General features: G+C 34.9%; 2 long non-coding RNA genes across 2 annotated transcripts; one reads left to right on the top strand and one right to left on the bottom strand.

Annotated features, from left to right (window-relative positions):
- Positions 1-1421: 1421 nt before the first annotated feature.
- LOC137484471 (uncharacterized) lies at positions 1422-4204 on the bottom strand. Its single transcript, XR_011004901.1, has 2 exons — positions 4002-4204; positions 1422-1572 (listed from the first exon to the last, which is right to left on the bottom strand). It is a non-coding gene; the product is annotated as an uncharacterized lncRNA (long non-coding RNA).
- On the top strand, positions 4132-13537 carry LOC137484393 (uncharacterized). The gene is made up of 5 exons (XR_011004861.1): positions 4132-4260; positions 4589-4711; positions 12009-12089; positions 12190-12240; positions 13350-13537. It is a non-coding gene; the product is annotated as an uncharacterized lncRNA (long non-coding RNA).
- Positions 13538-13810: the final 273 nt, after the last annotated feature.

Here is a 13810-nt window from a genome sequence, read left to right as displayed (position 1 = left end):
GCAGCTGTGTACGTACCCCCGAGAATAAGATCTGAGATAAGCTTTCAAGTACTTGATCATGCTTTGGCTTCCACTTCTTATATTCCTGCCTAACTGAAAAGTCTGTTTCCTAAAAAGCATACCATTCACTTTAAACAATATTACAGAAAATCAAACATCACGGGAGTACCTGAAGAAATTTACAGTCTTCATATTATACACAAGAAATCCAAGAAGCAGACACTGTATGCCTAGAAGTCTTAATATATCTAGATAATCTATAGCCTTGAGCTGCTCTAGCATTTCAAGGGCCAAATAGAAAAAAAAGAGAGGGAGAAAGAACTTAAATTTTTCTGCACCAGTCCTTGTACCTTTCTTCCCTATAAAATATTAGCATCTAAATAATCACTTAATGAGATTTAATTGCAAAAATTCCATTGACATTTACCAAAATAAAAGGTTTTTTTCTCCTTTATTTATAATACCCACTGACAAGATATGTTTATAATATTCACAGAAATTAATGTTTAATAGGACCAGAAAACATGCATAGAAAAAATATACACAAGTAGATGGAATTTACCTTCCATTTTTAAATACATGGAGGAAAAGTTTGTTTACAATCAAGAAGCATTATGCTTTGATGCACTTCATCAGTTGGTATTTTAATCATGGCATGAAGTTTTCTAAGTTCAAGAGGGCACTAATGCTTTGTGTGTCATCCCATCCATGTGGGTGCATCTTTTAACCTTACGACTTTCTGAAAAGCCACCACTGATCAGGAGAACAATCTTTGCTACAACATGCATGTTTCCTAACACCAGTACATCTCTCTCCTCCCTTTGGTGAGGATATTGGTTTTATCCTCCAAGTAAACAATAGGGAAAATTATTAATCTTGGTCTCAGCTGAAGGTTCTTTAATAAATTAAATATTTGCTGTCCTTTAGAAACACTAGGTTCTCATTCATTGAAATATGGCTCTTCATATGCCTGAAATGTTATTATCTATTGTAACCACTTGTGCAACTGTCTTTTGGGTCTCCTTTTGCCTTTATTATTATTTTAACATATTTTGTCTTTTTTTCAGCGTTTTAGTCTTTCCGCAAAAGCTCATCTTTTCTGCTGCCTCATATTCTTGATCAATTTTGTGATTAATCATTGTTTTGTTATGAAATATATTTGTCTTATAAGCATGTACTCAATTTTTTTCAATTAGGGTATGCAGAAGCCATTTTCTTTGGAATGCACAACTCTGAGAGAGGAGGAAATAAGGACTTTAAAAATTGATGTGACTTTATATATGGGTATCATATTAATTTTATCTTCTGGATTAAAAGCATATTTCCAAAAATGTCTAAATATACAAATGAAGACATAGAAATAAACTTTATCTATAATCTTGACATATGCTAGGAGGAAGCAAATAGAGTCAAGTACCCAGTAACACAGAGGCACTAAATCCTGTATTCTGGGAGTTTGCTGAAGTCTGAGAGCTGGGTTTGCCCTGTTACAAGGTCCTTGGACAGGAAAGCCCATAAGTTTCTGTGGTTCAGGTGTGACTTTTGTTGCTGGAGCTCTTCCGCTTCTATCTTCTGAGGGCAAAGTCAACAGATGTGACTACAAATGGGACTTTTTTGTCAGAAGTGGGATTTTAAAACATAAATCTAGAATCAATCACCTGTGCAAGTGCAGGCTGGAATAATTCTTGGTTATTTTGGAGTTTCTTGAAAATACTGCAGAGAAGTACAACAATGGAATGAGTTTTCTATTGGCTTGCAAGTAGATGGTTTACAATGGTAAGTGGATATACCTTTAATGACATGACAATCTTGCTATGAAGCCTATAATGTGCCTCTGAAATAAGTACAGCAATATTTTAGAAACTTTTGAAGAAGATTATAAAGGGCAATAAACAAAGGGATATATTTTACAGCATTATTCAGTATTCATAGAGATAAGTCTTCTTTACTAGTTGGTAGCTCAACCTCATTGTTGTAAGGCTCCAAGAAGTGAAGGAACCCTCAAAATGACATGTTGTATTTTTTAACTACTGTCACTCTTTCCTAAGATCCTGTCAGCAAGGCTGTTCTCCAAAATTAAACACAACCAGATGAATGTTAATTTAACAATCCTATCCAGTTGACATGGAGGTACCAGGATTGTTTGTGCAGTAAACGGAAAAAGAAATGTTTTGATGGCTCTGAACAGTCAAAAGGGTATTTAATAAATATCTGATGTCTCTTTAAATTCAAGAATATAAAAAAAATTAGTTTTTCAAGACACATGAGTTTAAGCACCTACTTTAATTTAATTCTTTAGTGGGATATTCTTTAAAATGAAAGTTTGGAACTTGATTCTGATCCACTTGCTTCATTGGTATTATTTATAAACTTGAAAAAAAGTCAAAATTATATAGGACAGGCAACTAACTTGAGTAAAAAGTGACAACATGTAAAAAAAATAATTGAAAGGTTTAGAATGTAACAAAAGGCCTTTTGCTGAAGTCCTTATATTTGAGAATCTTCTCATGGGTTTATTCTTCAATTTCCTCCTATGTTTTCTTGCTAGCATATATTTTCAACTCAGGACATACATACTACCACAAGACAAGCAAAGACAAATCAAAATATATATGTGAGTGAACTGAAACTAATAATGTCACTTCAATATATCTTCATTCTCACAAAAAAAAAATATTAACTTGCAGTAGCCATTAAAGTTAATATTTCCAGGGGCTTTGGTATATCAATAATTATTTTTTTACTACCATTTGGCTTTATTAGTTTATTTTATTATTCGTTTTATTAGTTGAGTGCAAGGATATAGATCCTTTCTGCTTTGGGACTTTTGTATTCAATGTAAGGGAAGAGGTCAGGACATCATGAAAAAATGTACTGATCTGGATAACTCTTGCAGTTGGTCATATCTTTTACAAAAAAGCACAGGAGAGATTTCTATATTTAGAGGCTCAGAATAGCTTTTTCTTTTTCTTGTCCTTCCTTCAGCAATTTACTTTTCCTGGGCCTCTATTTTTCTTTTAATTGAAAACAGCAGACTCCACTCTAGTTGCCACATATTGACCTAAAATATGACATTTTTGTCTGTTTTTTTATTTGATTAATAAATCATGCAGTTCACCTGATTGTGATATTACCTTGCATTCATACTTTTTTTTTTTCTGAATACACTTGATGAAAAAGTTTCAGTTCATCACCTTTTGAGAACTCAGATAACAGTTGAGGACTGGAAGAATAAGACCAGCACAGGCTCCAGGAGCTGGTTGTGAAGACCTGTTAACATTTGCAATTGTATTAATGGTTTCCTACTTTTCCTGTAATATTGGTGAATTGTTGGATCTCTCATTCATTAAAACACTCTCTGCTTAACATTTTTTGTTGGTTGTCCACCAAAATACAGTATTAGGAAAACTCAACCTTGAACAGAAAGGAACAGTTATTTTTAAACTGGAAAAAGATTAGATGTAATCGCAAAGCTTTTCCATTTCTGTCAGAAAATTATAATGCTGGATGTATTATGATTATTGTTAATTGTTTCTCCCAATTTTTTTTAATGTTTTTTCTATTTGATATAGTTGGTTTGAAATAGTTTAGTATATCTTTTTCTTCTGGAAAAAAATTGAGCAAAGAACTTGTATTGTTTCATTGTTCCACTTCTGCTTATTTCCCCTGCACATTATTTGATTTTTTTTAATCGCTATTATATCATTACTTCAGAGGAAAATAACTGGAGGATATGTTTTCCTTTTAATCTTCCTTTACCATGTAATAAGAGGGTGGTTAGAGACTGGGCAAGGAAGAACAAAGAAGATATTCTAACAGCAGGAAAGTCTTATTCAAATTTCTAAATGAACAGAGAGAATTGGGCCAAGACTTTGCTAACATTTTCCATCACTTTTTATTGACCTCAGCTTTGAATCAGAAAACACCACCTGGACACACTGTCTGCAGCATATCCCAAAATAAACATTGCCAGTTACCACACACTCGAGGGATTACCTTACCTTTGTAAGAGAAAACAAAAGCAATAGCAAGTGCAGAAGAATTTATGTGGTGCTGTAAATCTTCCATTCCCAATGTCTGGAATCCTCACTATGATGTTACAGCCATGGTTACTGATTATCCAGTGTTTTGTAGCTAGGGCAATTGTCAGCCTCCAGCCAGGGTTGCATTACTTTTGTCTGATTCTTATTTACATCGACATTTTCTAGCCCATTAAATATGGTCATATAGTCTTGTAGCCAAAGTCTACAGCAGGCAGATGTACACAGCTCCAGAATAAAGAAGGTAATTTCTTTAGGAGTTCACTAATATTAGGAAGGATATTTAGGATATTAGGAAGAAGGTTTTACAGAAAGGGTGATAAAGTACTGGAATGGTCTGCCTGGGGAGGTGGTGGAGTCTCCAACCCTGGATGTGTTTGAAAAAAGAGTGGATGTGGCACTTGGTGCCATGGTTTAGTGGAGGTGTTCGGGAATGAGTTGGACTCAATGATCCTTAAGGTCTCTTCCAACCTATTCATTCTGTGACTTCTGTAATATAACACTAAAAGTCAATGTGAGATGATTCCTAGACAATGATTCTCTTACAGGACTTGGCCAAGAGAAATGAAATTGAGGGGGCATTCAGAGACCCATATTCAGAAGATATAGTCAAATAAAGGCCAAACCATTCCTAAATGGAGCAGCAAGAAGAAACAGAGGTAAATATGCCTGTAAATAAGCAAAATTCTGCTTTATGCTTGGCCTGATCATCCAGATTTCCTCCTTGATTTATTTTTTAATGGGATCTTAAAATAATCTTAGAGAATTCTATGTGATTAGAAATACACTGAATTAACTGCATGGTTCTGCCAACATTTTGTAAAACAGCCCTCTGATTAGGGAGTCCAAGTTAGAGAGCAAAAAATTGGAAGTATGAATAAAATAGGAAACCTGAGCTTTTCTCCTAGATTATATAGGAAGGAAATTACATCTTCTCTTCTGAGAGAGGTATTATAAAACATGGTTCAAGATGGCCTTTTCTCAGTTTTTCAGGTTATGTAGTTTTCATAGCAAAGTCAAGAATACAAAAATACCAGTATTTTAGAGACTTTCAGCAAAAGATATATACCTTGAATTTAGGAGCATTTTCTGGTATTGTTCAGGCACATCCTGGGGACCAGAAGTCTCATCAAATCACAACAGAGATTCAGTCCAGAACATCTTGATAAATCTTGGAATCGGGCCAACATAAACTGCAAAAGGTTCAAAAATAAAAGTACAAAGTTCTGCACATATGGAAGAGCAATCCCATAGAATAGTAAATGCTAGGAAGTAACTCTGGGAAGAGATGCTGGGAAGAGACAGACTAAGAAACAACCTTGTGGAAAAGGTCTACTTCACAGTCTTTATGGAGGATAATCTTGTCTCATTTGCTTGCAATGGAGTTTTACACTGAAGAAATATTGCTTTAGCTTCTCATCCAGACTGGGCAAGACTCAGTACAGAATATCCTTGTCCTGTTGCCTGTATTTTAATACTTTGTACCTCATAGGCATGTCTTTATACTTAAGTATCTCTTGCCACTAAGTGGAATGCCTCCAGTAAAGGTCAGTAAGAAAAATTCCTCCCAAATCCAAGTCTTATTATCTGGGTCTCTGAATCTTCTAGTATGAGCTTGTGAGACAGAGATTTAAATCTCTAAGTGCACAGAGAAAATGAATAAACTCAGTACACTTATGCATCTGCAGGTGAATGTCTCTTGGTTTCTCCCACTGGTTATATTTCATTTTGCATGAGATAAATTTTATTCAGAGAGCAAGAATGACCCTTTCAGCCTAACAATTTCCATTTGTGATATGAAAAGCTGTGGTACTTTTTTCTGCTCTCAAAAATCATTCCAGGAAAAAGTGAACATCTTTAGAAGGAGAGCCTGAGAGCACACTTAAAAATATGCTAAGGCAGAGCAAAGACACAGTTCTGGGAGAAAGGGGAGATATAAAATCCATCAGTCAGAAAAGGCGCTGAATCTTTACTCTCCTTTACCTTAATTTATTCTTTCCATTCTGGTCTGCTGCATCGGAGAATGACACCACCCACTGCTTCTGGCCCATTTGCAAATGTAACCTAAACGTGCAGAAACTTTTTCTGAAATTCAAAAGTGTAGTTGACATTTTTCAGTCAACTCTAACTGCATTTCCCTAACAAATGTCACAGCATGCTGCTTGAACAGCCTTGTATCATGAAGGAAACAAGCAGAACCATCATGCTATGCAACCTCAGGAACAGGGATGCAAAAGGAAAGCAATTTCTGTGTGTCTCCATGACATCACATGATAAAACTGCCAACGTCATTCAACACAGAACTTGTACATGTGCCAAAACTCAGATTGACAAGGAACAGTATTTAGCAATCCAGTTAATATCCCAGACTAACAGAGAAGGGGTTAAAAGGGCTCCAGTACAAGTATCTCTCATTTACCTATACTGGTGATCTCTGGAGATGATGTCTTGAGAAAGACCAATGGGTTCCTCTGTTATTTCTCTCTATATGTTTATGTTCATCTTCTGAGTATGGACACTATTTTCAGAGAGACTCAGTCATTACAGTCTCACAGTACATTATTCTAAATATTTCTAGAGAAGAAAAACATACTTCTGTTATAACGCCTTACTAATACACACAGGGATTTCAAAGTAGTATTTTATCAAAACACACACAGTTTTGTTTTCTTGGCTAACTCACAGAATGAAGGCTACAGTCTTTTTTTTTTCTTTTTTCCTTTCTTTTTCTTTTTTCATTTTTCTTTCTTTTTCTTTTCTTTTTCTTTATTTATTTTCTTTAATTTTTTTCTTTTCCTTTTTCTTCTTTTTCTCCACTTTCTTTTTCTGCATTACATGTTGCTAGCAATATATTTATCTGACTTTGAAGGAATCTGTAATAGTAAATATTATGGTTTATTATGGTTTCTTCTAACATTTCGCCTATGAAAATAAACTGCATAAAATGGAGTTCATTTTAAAAATATCAGGGTCAAAGACCATTGGAACAGGCATTGTAGATCCATTACAATACAGTACCCATAGGCAGTGATTATTTATTGGAATATGTTATGAGTCATGGCAATTCATAACACTATGGTTGCTGGAAAATTCCATTTTCCACTCTGAGCCAACATAAGGCTTATAGTACATACATTTTGATCAACTGAGACACAAATGCATCCCAGCAGTTACACGAGAGTTGTTTCCTTTCTTTCCTCAAATTGAGAGATACTTATTATTTCCAGGAAAATAATTCTGTGGAATGAAGCATTTACAATTCTTGGCAGGACATTTAAAATGAATAAGACTGTACATGAAAGCTTGTTTGACTGTCTATTTAGTTTCATTTTAAAGATTTCAGTCTTATCCTTAATGATTTATGCACAACATGTACTGCCACTTGCTGGTCTGTTCTATAAATACCTTCATAATTTGAATTAAGATAATCTGTTATCTGTGCTCGGTAGATGTATTACAGTTTTGTACTCACTTAAAGTTCCCCCAAACCATAAAGCCTTTTTTCATTTTAGATTTAGCTAAAAATATTCACCCATTAAAATAGCAATCATCATTAAAATTAGTTCCCTGATTCTACTGATTAATTTTAAGGCAACAAGCAAGGTTTCTGAAAATTTACAATTAAATATATTTTTAGACAAAACCTGACAATTTTCAAGTCTAGAGAAGCAATTACCTGGCATAAAATCTGCAGGACACAGTTAGAGGGAAGAGGAAGTAATTTGAAATAAATACATATATTAATATAAATATGTCATAAGAATATTGCCAGAGGCAACAGAGAACTATTGCTAAAATGTTTTAAATGAGCATATTTAGGACCTTTCCAGTTCTCTCCAGACAAATGTGGATCCTTCTATAAAGGGGGCAGGTTGTTTCTTTATGAATATATAGTTTCTGGTTAAACAAATTTAAAACTTTTCATCTTCGATCACCTCTGGAGTTTCAGCGAGAAAAATGTGAGTAGCTGGCTTAGGAGATGCAAGGTCAGGGTTTATAGTTACATTCTGGTAAATAGGCATTTTTAGTCACATGAGAAATTTTATTCTTATGTTCACTTTTGGCTGTTGCTAAAGGGAGAGAATAATCTGTTCTCATGTGTGTGAGAGAAAATCAAAAGTGAAGGAGCCGAGGTGCAGTAAGAACTATAGCTTATGTCTATTAGGAAATGCTAAATCACTGGCACAGACTGCTCAGAGAATTTGTGGAAATGCCATCACTGGAGATCTTTAAGATAAGTTAGACAGTAAAAGGTCATAGCTTAATGCCTTTATTCAGTCATTCTAAGTATCACATAAATGTTCTAAAAAGCATTTAAGAGCTATGAAATGTTTTTTTTTTACATGAAACCATAAAAGATTCTGTATATTTCTTCAAAATTCATCTTAATTTACAATCAGAAAAAGTTGAGATTTGAGTCTATTATTTTTAATTTTTCTATTTTCTTTCATTTGATTACCTGAATCTTAGAGGAGGGCTTGGACATTTTCTTTTCTTTTTTTTTTTTTTTGTCCCATTTCTCATATGCTGGGGTATATGGTATATGAGATGGTATATATATATATACCAACATCAGTTGGTAGCTACTGGACTAGAAAACCTCTTGAATCTCTCTGTCATCTTGTTTGCCACAAATAGTTTCTGAAAGATGGTCTTTCTGTTTAAAATTTAAATTATGCTTAAAAGTCAACTGAGTAATACAAATTCTAATTTTAAGTCTGAAAACAAGCCAAAGTCTGTAACTGCCAAGTACTGTCATAGTTTAGGAAATATTAACATGGGTGCAACCTTAAACTTTGGCACATTCTAAAACTTTTTTAACAGTAGGATGATACTGAAAGAAAGATGTAATGGCATATATATTTTTAAATTAAAGACTGCAATTACCCTTAGATTATGGGGGCAAGGGGAAGCCCGGCATAGGCCAATAGATATTTTATTTTTTTTAATAGGAAAGAACAAAATATCTTTTTAAGTGGAAATGAAGTCCATTTCCTTGTCTTAAATAACCAATGTGCTAGACAAGATTTTAATCTGTTTATCACATTTTTTAAATTCTTTTATGACTTTATTGCTCACGAACATTGAACATCTTACAGTAAACCCAGATTTCAAGCAGCAGAACAAATGAAAAAAAAGCAATCTGCAAGTTCCACTAGAAGCATAATGGGGCCCATGAACGAGTATTTGTTAAGTTTGTGCGCCAAGGAATTAAATATTGTTCAGCTGACAGTACCTGCAGATACAGTCATAAAATATTGGTGATGGAATTAAATTGCAAATAGTAGCAGTCTACAGGCTGTCACAGGCGACCACGGGACACTCTTGAAATGCCATCCTTGAAAGTATGGTGGTAGATTTTTTTAAAGGGTGTGGGAAAGGGAAGGACAAACTTGTAACAGACTGTTTTGATGTGTCAGGGCAAGACAGAAATAATTAACTGGGACCTACCTGTCTCTGCTGTACAAGGAGTGCATTGTGCAGAGCTCACAGCTCTCTCTTTGTCCTTCTGAGCACTGAAGGGATAAACAGGAGTGACTTAAGCTCTAAGAAACAGCTCCAAAGCCTCCTGAAGCCAAGAGGCTCATGATCAGCTCCTTGATTTGGCTCAGATTCCCTGTGTGCATTGTACCCACAAAGTAAAAAACATGTCCTGAAACTTCAGAATAAGCAAAACACCTGGTTAATACCTGCCTCAGCTCTCTCTGCACACTATATAACGAAATTTGGCTTCCTTTCTGTTCCATATTTTGTAATAAGGACTGGTATACAACAAACATATAAGAGTTTGTGGCCTCATTCCCTCACTATCCAGGATACAAAGCAAATCCTGTTCCTTCCTCACTCTGTTGCTCCCCTACAATGTTCCCCTGATCCACATCCTCATATTTAGCAGATAAAGGAGATCAATACAGCTGAAACATTGTTTTGCTCATCAATAAACAAGATAGAAGGGCCTCATGCACTGTATTGTTGCTTCAGTTTATGGAAAAGACAACAAAATTCCCACTTCTTCTTTAAGAGAAAGAGCTCTGGTCTGCTCACAGCCAAAGTCTGCATTACTCTCTTCTGTATGACCACGCATGCTGAGGGCTTATAATTAATATGGTTTAAGCAGACTGTGAATTGATAAATTAATAATAAAAAAATATCCAGTAAAGACTCACTTCTGACTGGGAACAGTTAGTACATTCTCCTGACCATTTGAATAAGAGAAAAGTCTGTATCCATTCCATCAGGCTTCAGCCACGTGAGAGTGACGTTACTGGTTTAAGCAACCGCCGGTGTTCTCATTGCTGCTGAAAGAAAAGGAATATATTATATAATACCCATTTTGGCAGTAGATACATCACTTTCTGGAGATGTCAACTTCTCTCCAAAGACAATACGGGCTCCTGGAAGACAAGGCTGGAAAAGGGCCCGTCCTTTTAGATGGTGCAAGTTAAGTCAAATTAATTCTGCCAACAGGCGGCTGCTGCTATAAATCACAGCTTGCTTGTGCCCAGTCCCACACTGACACAGCTCTCTCAAACCAGCTGTAAGAAGTGACAGCTGTCTGGCAAGATACTAGACTTAAATACGAGCAGATAAGAAGTGAGATGGAGTGGTTTTGGACTTGGAAGAAAACAGAGGAAAATATGAATCATCCATTTTATACAGTATATTATACCTTTTATGGTTCAAAGCAACATTTGTGTGACACCCCCCACAGAGAGTAAATTTCAAATAGTTTCTCTCAAGATGCTTTTCAGCCATGTAGTAAAAGTGTTCTAGTACTCATCTGAAATTCTATACTGCCCCTCTATTTTACTTCTTAAAAAATTCAAGTAAAGCAGAAAATAGTTAATAAACAGAAACTTTCTCATGAGACTTTGGTTGCTTCTAAGCATCAAAAATAAGGAAAACTTGTTATCTCAGTAAGATTTTATGGTTATCTGCTTTAAATCTTGGGGGGAAAAAAGATAAAGAGGTAGCATGGGACATGGGACATAAGGGGAAGAAGCTTCTGAACGAATTAAGGATGTAGATTTAGGTGGAATATTTTTGGATTTATGACAGGTTTTATATGTGCTTTTTATGGTTTTGTTCACCATTCATAATTCCTATTTTGTAAGCATAAATCTTCTAAAATACCTCAGAAATGAACAGACACATTACCCATTTCTGTGTATCATGAGTGACCATTATAATCTATTTGCTTCATAAGGAAAGTTTGGCAGTTAAAATCCTTTTAAAACAAAGGGACAGCAGACCAGACTCAGGCAAATGCTCAAATGCCAATAATGGCTAAAAGCAAAATTATTGGCAATGAATAAGAACTAATGAAGGGGTTTGTGATGGAGATGTAAATAATGTTTTTGTTCTCTCTTGCTTTCTGTTGCTCAGTATTTTGTGAATAGAATTAACTAGGAATATTTGAAAATCCTAGGAGAGGGGCTGTTTATTGATCATAGTTAGTTCTGCCTGCCATGCTTGCAGTGCTCTGAAAATCATGCTGTAATTTCCATGAACTGAGATGATTGGCCTGTGTAATGATTAATTGAGTATTATTATTATTAATTTGGAAAACATTTAATTAAAATTTAAAGGAATTAGTAATAGGATATTGATGGCAATGGGTATATTAAATGGTTTCAATACGTACTGGTTAAATCCCACAAAAATTGCATATGTAAGAGATAGAGATAAAACTAAATAGGAAACTGTCAACAATAACTAGTCAAGCCTGTGTTACTGTTCTAGATCTAGCTTGAGATCACATGAACAAAATTTAGTTATATGAACTCTTTATGTAATATCTTGTAGCACATTTGTTTGTATTTAAAATTGCATGGCTGTAGAAATTGATTCCTCTCCAGGAGTTTTGACTCACATAATCCTAGGATGATATTTCTCTCTTTTCCTCTTTTTATTATACACAAGAGGAGGAATCTTGGTTGAGAAATTTTTTTTTTAGGTATGAGGAAGATGACAATCCAACTGGTGGACATCCTGTTACTCAAAAACTATGTCTGCATCAATTTCACACTCATTGCAGAAAAGGGAAAGGTGAGAGACCTCTTCAAATCTGGTAATGCAGCAAAGCTTCTGGGATGTCAACCTAAAGTGCTGGCAACACACAGATTATCAAACTAATTTTGAGTTCTAGGAGAACTTCCAGACTGACAGATGTAACCTTAGCTAGAAATCAGGCACTGTGGTGAGTAAACTAAAAATACAGAGTAACTGGAAACAAGATCTTGTCTTTTGGAAACTGTGAATTTTCAGAATTTATTTTAATTTCTCTCTAGCATGAGAAAAACACTAAAAAAATCAACCAAATAGAGAAAACTGTGAAATTAAAACTTAGACTCTCCCTGAATTTCAATTTGATTTTGGACCTGCTTTGCAGGAAGTAAACTCCAAGTATTTTAGCAGATTAGAAACATCATTTTACATCCAGAATAAAAACCAAAACTGGTCAAACAGCAACAAACCCTTACATTTTTTAAAAAGGTATGTTGAGATATGTGTCATCCTTGGAGTTTTTTGTTTGTTTCTGTTGTTGTTGTTGTTATTTTTGTGCTTGGGTTTCTTATGCGTATGCAATTGCCATTTTTAGGATCAAGAAGGGAGAATTCTTAAACACAATAGTGATTTACTATCATTATTATGCGGGTATTTCTTGACAACTGACATTAAAAAGGAACCTTGAAGTTGGCAAAGAAAGATATTCCTCTAGAATATGTGAAATTTGGCCTAGTGTGCTAATTTCCCTTTCTTTCTGAGTCAGAGATCCAGAATGTCCTCTCCTCTGCTGCATATTGTTCTACAAATTTCTCCCAGGCAAACTATTTTTATTCATCAACCCACTGTTAGCAAAATATAAGAATAATCAATAAAATAAAATTGCAACACAGCCACAAATACCATTGTATAGAGAACTACATAAAAATTAGATAAAATATTAAATAACTTCCTTTTTTTATCAATGTCATATGCATTTAAATGGTGTAACCCATTAACCATTATTCCCATCTGCATTTCTTGGAAGATATTTAGCATTTTTCACCCCTTCCCAACAGAAGTAGAAAGAAAACCTTACCTATTCCTTAAAGCACTTACATATCTGCTTGACTTGAGGCATTGGTTTGGCATATTGGGGTATTCAAAGGGGCAGAATGGTACTTAGGGTGATTTTCTGAAACATAAGAGCACAGTCTCTCAGGAAGATACCAATGAGCATCAATTTCAATTTTTAGCTGTGTAAATATGTCAGAAGATCCTCTGCATAGTGTAAAATACTGTGATGCTCTTATGTATTTCCAGATTCACACTTCTGAGAGCAGTCAACTGTATCAGGATCTGTGTCTCTGATTGCAAAGTCTGGGTGAGACCAATAACTCCAAGGCATGTGAATAACCCAGACTCACATGAACAATTCTGTGGAAAGCAACAAGAATGAAACAAATGCCCTAGGGCTAAAAACCAAGAATAAAGTCCTCCTGCCATCAGAAGTATTCTGGGAAAACATATTCTCTTACCAATGTCTTTATAGCACTAAAATTTGTCTATCAGTTTAAAATAAATTTTACTTCTGTTTTGCTGTAGCCCCTTAGTAAATGACTGCCCAAAGCACTTGTGCCTGATCAATACCCGAATTTCTCCAAAACCATTGCTTTTCAAGCACCATTCTTCAGCTCTGAACATTAAACCATTTCCCCTCATTTCTCCATCACCTTAAAATATTTTTATCACAAAATTTTTTCTGCTAAAAAGGAATGAGTGAT

The sequence above is a fragment of the Anomalospiza imberbis genome, chromosome 1 (genome assembly GCF_031753505.1).
Source record: "Anomalospiza imberbis isolate Cuckoo-Finch-1a 21T00152 chromosome 1, ASM3175350v1, whole genome shotgun sequence".
Taxonomy (NCBI): domain Eukaryota; kingdom Metazoa; phylum Chordata; class Aves; order Passeriformes; family Viduidae; genus Anomalospiza; species Anomalospiza imberbis.
Note: the sequence above shows the minus strand (reverse complement) of the source record. Positions and strands in the feature narration are given on the sequence as shown.